The 5000-nt window shown below is 56.8% G+C and overlaps 2 non-coding genes and 1 pseudogene across 2 annotated transcripts; all 3 read right to left on the bottom strand.

Moving 5' to 3' along the window:
• The window catches only part of LOC124773071, a 4223-nt pseudogene extending 4023 nt beyond the window's left edge, over positions 1–200 (bottom strand).
• Positions 201–388: 188 nt separating this feature from the next.
• Positions 389–543, bottom strand: LOC124772783. Its single transcript, XR_007014246.1, has one exon. It is a non-coding gene; the product is annotated as a 5.8S ribosomal RNA (ribosomal RNA).
• Positions 544–894: 351 nt separating this feature from the next.
• Positions 895–2803, bottom strand: LOC124772837. Its single transcript, XR_007014296.1, has one exon. It is a non-coding gene; the product is annotated as a small subunit ribosomal RNA (ribosomal RNA).
• Between the last annotated feature and the right edge of the window lie 2197 nt (positions 2804–5000).

The raw sequence follows: 5000 nt of genomic DNA, 5'->3' as shown, positions 1-5000 counted from the left end.
TGGACTTGGGCTCGGCGCGAGGCGTCGGGGTAGTGGACCCTCCCAAACACCACATGCCACGACAGGCGGCAGCCTGCGGGGTTCGGTGCTGGACTCTTCCCTGTTCGCTCGCCGCTACTGGGGGAATCCTTGTTAGTTTCTTTTCCTCCGCTTAGTAATATGCTTAAATTCAGCGGGTAGTCTCGCCTGCTCTGAGGTCGTTGTACGAGGTGTCGCACGCCACACCGCCAGCCGGCTGTGCACGCTACCGAGAAAGTACCGGTATGCGAACCGCCAGGCGACGGGCGCGCATCGCACGTTTGAGGAGACGCGGCCGGCCCCACAGGCGGCCGCGACACTCCCAGGTCTGCGAAGCGGGGCAAACGCCGCGCGCTTCAGTATACGTAGCCGACCCTCAGCCAGACGTGGCCCGGGAACGGAATCCATGGACCGCAATGTGCGTTCGAAACGTCGATGTTCATGTGTCCTGCAGTTCACATGTCGACGCGCAATTTGCTGCGTTCTTCATCGACCCACGAGCCGAGTGATCCACCGTCCTGGGTGATCTTTTCTCAGTTTCCGCCGCCTCTTTCGAGACGGTCGCATAGGCGGGAGTGAGGCGTGTGGCGGCCCCTGTTCCAGCGTTCTGTGTCCAACGGCCTCACGGCCGACGGGCGTCGTACGGCTCCACACCGGAGCGGACAGGCACTCGGGCGAAAGTCATTCAAAACCGGCGCCAGGCGCCAGGTGCCGCACGCCAGCCGCTCCAGCGCTTCAGCGCTCGTACCACACAACATTGCCGCTAGTTTTGAGAGGCACGCGTGGTTCCGCACGCGGCGCACGGCTACTGCGAGCCGTACAGGTAGCGTGTTGCGCGACACGACACGCACATCGAAAGACATGCAGTCTAGTCGGTAATGATCCTTCCGCAGGTTCACCTACGGAAACCTTGTTACGACTTTTACTTCCTCTAAATGATCAAGTTTGGTCATCTTTCCGGTAGCATCGGCAACGACAGAGTCAATGCCGCGTACCAGTCCGAAGACCTCACTAAATCATTCAATCGGTAGTAGCGACGGGCGGTGTGTACAAAGGGCAGGGACGTAATCAACGCGAGCTTATGACTCGCGCTTACTGGGAATTCCTCGTTCATGGGGAACAATTGCAAGCCCCAATCCCTAGCACGAAGGAGGTTCAGCGGGTTACCCCGACCTTTCGGCCTAGGAAGACACGCTGATTCCTTCAGTGTAGCGCGCGTGCGGCCCAGAACATCTAAGGGCATCACAGACCTGTTATTGCTCAATCTCGTGCGGCTAGAAGCCGCCTGTCCCTCTAAGAAGAAAAGTAATCGCTGACAGCACGAAGGATGTCACGCGACTAGTTAGCAGGCTAGAGTCTCGTTCGTTATCGGAATTAACCAGACAAATCGCTCCACCAACTAAGAACGGCCATGCACCACCACCCACCGAATCAAGAAAGAGCTATCAATCTGTCAATCCTTCCGGTGTCCGGGCCTGGTGAGGTTTCCCGTGTTGAGTCAAATTAAGCCGCAGGCTCCACTCCTGGTGGTGCCCTTCCGTCAATTCCTTTAAGTTTCAGCTTTGCAACCATACTTCCCCCGGAACCCAAAAGCTTTGGTTTCCCGGAGGCTGCCCGCCGAGTCATCGGAGGAACTGCGGCGGATCGCTGGCTGGCATCGTTTATGGTTAGAACTAGGGCGGTATCTGATCGCCTTCGAACCTCTAACTTTCGTTCTTGATTAATGAAAACATACTTGGCAAATGCTTTCGCTTCTGTTCGTCTTGCGACGATCCAAGAATTTCACCTCTAACGTCGCAATACGAATGCCCCCGCCTGTCCCTATTAATCATTACCTCGGGTTCCGAAAACCAACAAAATAGAACCGAGGTCCTATTCCATTATTCCATGCACACAGTATTCAGGCGGGCTTGCCTGCTTTAAGCACTCTAATTTGTTCAAAGTAAACGTGCCGACCCACCGAGACACTCAATAAAGAGCACCCTGGTAGGATTTCAACGGGGTCCGCCTCGGGACGCACGAGCACGCACGGGGCGGTCGCACGCCTTCAGCTCGCCCCACCGGCAGGACGTCCCACGATACATGCCAGTTAAAGACCGACGGGCGGTGAACCAACAGCGTGGGACACAAATCCAACTACGAGCTTTTTAACCGCAACAACTTTAATATACGCTATTGGAGCTGGAATTACCGCGGCTGCTGGCACCAGACTTGCCCTCCAATAGATACTCGTTAAAGGATTTAAAGTGTACTCATTCCGATTACGGGGCCTCGGATGAGTCCCGTATCGTTATTTTTCGTCACTACCTCCCCGTGCCGGGAGTGGGTAATTTGCGCGCCTGCTGCCTTCCTTGGATGTGGTAGCCGTTTCTCAGGCTCCCTCTCCGGAATCGAACCCTGATTCCCCGTTACCCGTTACAACCATGGTAGGCGCAGAACCTACCATCGACAGTTGATAAGGCAGACATTTGAAAGATGCGTCGCCGGTACGAGGACCGTGCGATCAGCCCAAAGTTATTCAGAGTCACCAAGGCAAACGGACCGGACGAGCCGACCGATTGGTTTTGATCTAATAAAAGCGTCCCTTCCATCTCTGGTCGGGACTCTGTTTGCATGTATTAGCTCTAGAATTACCACAGTTATCCAAGTAACGTGGGTACGATCTAAGGAACCATAACTGATTTAATGAGCCATTCGCGGTTTCACCTTAATGCGGCTTGTACTGAGACATGCATGGCTTAATCTTTGAGACAAGCATATGACTACTGGCAGGATCAACCAGGGAGCTGCGTCAACTAGAGCTGAGCAGCCGGCCGCCCGGGAGTGTGTCCCGGGGGCCCGCGCGAACACGCAAGCGTCCGCTCAATCATTCTGCAAACAGGAGGAGGCTGAGCTCCCCTGCACAATACACCTCGAAACCCTCTCAGGTCCCGGCGGCGCGCAGCGCCGTCCCAAGTACTTGGTCGGGTTCGAGAGAGGCGCAATCGCCCGGAGTTAGGCGAGTAGACGCTTTCGGTGCGACCACCCGTGCTCCCAACTGAGCTTGCCGCTGCCGACAGAGGCCCGGGAGCGTGCTGTCGTGGCATTGCCGGCGGGAGACAACACGCGCCACCTACGGTGACCGGCAGCTCCAACGCCAGCGCCACAGAAGGACAAAAGCCCCACTTGGGTGCCGAAGCGAACTCTCCCAGCACAGCGCACGCGCCAACACATCCGCACAGCTGCGATACAAACCACCAGCGAGAACCGCTGGGGCGACCGAGCAGCAGACGGCGTCGCGGCGCCGAGCGCCGGGCGGCGGCGCATCCTCAACGCACACAGTCCTCAATCGGACCAGCACACTGAAGATGTCCACCGCGCTTCGCACCGGGCCCGCGAGGACCTACTTTGGCCGCACGGCGCCGCGCGCAGGGTGCGCCGGCGCGCAGCTGCGACGTCTGCCGCGTCCGTCGGCCGGCGCGCCTGCCACTGGCCGCCCCCACCAGCCGGCTGTAGCGCGTGCGCCCACGCACCGCGCGGCCAGCACGCCGGGAGGCGCCCCCTCACCGGCCGGGGACGGTCCCACCCAGCCACCGCCGCGTATCGCTTCACACCCAGATGCCGTTCAGTTTCGTCGGCATGGTGGGTATCGCTGGAACAACCGGTTAGTACCTCAACCTATCGTCGCCATCACCGATTCACCCCTAGCGAGAACAACCGCACCACAACAGGTTACCATTTCTTCATTTGCGTAACTTCACCAGAAAACGCAGGCGTCCATCGCCATTTGCAACTTCAACGATTATTGCATGCCTGTGTCAGGTGTCACGCCACACTACGTCTGCCCACATACACGCAACAAAATGTGCACGCCTAGACAATACGTGGAAGTTGGCCCCCGTACGTATGCGATGTCCATTGCTCGAACGACTGTCAACCGGCCTCTGTAGCATGTCGCAGATATGGAACGCGGTGCACCATGCCATCACGGTGTGTGAGGAGAGACGACTAGGTCCGAATACATCAACAGACAGCTCATGCTGATCGCCATCCACGGCGTCCGTTCCTCCCACACGTCTCTATGGCGTACCACACTGCAATCCAGCTCTCATAGGGAGACGACACGTAGCTGCGTGCACAATATTTGCACTGTATGGTCCGCCGTTTTTGGGCGCAGTCGTTGTACGGTCACACATGTGCCACGATGTATCATTCAGTACATAAGGACGAATGTGCAGTACAGATTGTGGTTCACGCGTACGACATCAGCGGACAGTTGACACAGGCCGCACCACAACGTAGCCTGCGTACGTCGCATGCGAAGGGCATTGAACATGCAAACTTGTCACCAACCAGCTTGCGAAGGCAGGGGGCAAGGTGGGGACGTGGGGACGTGGGGAGGGGTGGGGGGGGGCGGCATGTACGTCCTGCTGCCATCCACATTACAGTGTACAGCAGGAGCATGTGGAAAGTAAGCAAGACTTGCAAGGTGTTTAACATGAAGCGATACACAGGGGAGCGGGCAGTGCGAGTAGCGAACTATATTGCGAGGGTTGCGGGTGGGCAACACTACACTAATTGAACGAGTCGTATAACAATTACAGAGCAGGTTTAGGCGACAACGTGGGTTACGTTAGCGGACAACGTGGGTTAGGTTAGGGGACAACATGGGTTAGGTTAGGGGACAACATGGGTTAGGTTAGGGGACAACATGGGTTAGGTTAAGGCACAACATGGGTTAGGTTAAGGCACAACATGGGTTAGGTTAGGGGACAACATGGGTTAGGTTAGGGGACAACATGGGTTAGGTTAGGGGACAACATGGGTTAGGTTAGGGGACAACATGGGTTAGGTTAGGGGACAACATGGGTTAGGTTAGGGGACAACATGGGTTAGGTTAGGGGACAACATGGGTTAGGTTAGGGGACAACATGGGTTAGGTTAGGGGACAACATGGGTTAGGTTAGGGGACAACATGGGTTAGGTTAGGGGACAACATGGGT

This window comes from Schistocerca piceifrons, unplaced genomic scaffold (genome assembly GCF_021461385.2).
Source record: "Schistocerca piceifrons isolate TAMUIC-IGC-003096 unplaced genomic scaffold, iqSchPice1.1 HiC_scaffold_943, whole genome shotgun sequence".
NCBI lineage: Eukaryota > Metazoa > Arthropoda > Insecta > Orthoptera > Acrididae > Schistocerca > Schistocerca piceifrons.
Note: the sequence above shows the minus strand (reverse complement) of the source record. Positions and strands in the feature narration are given on the sequence as shown.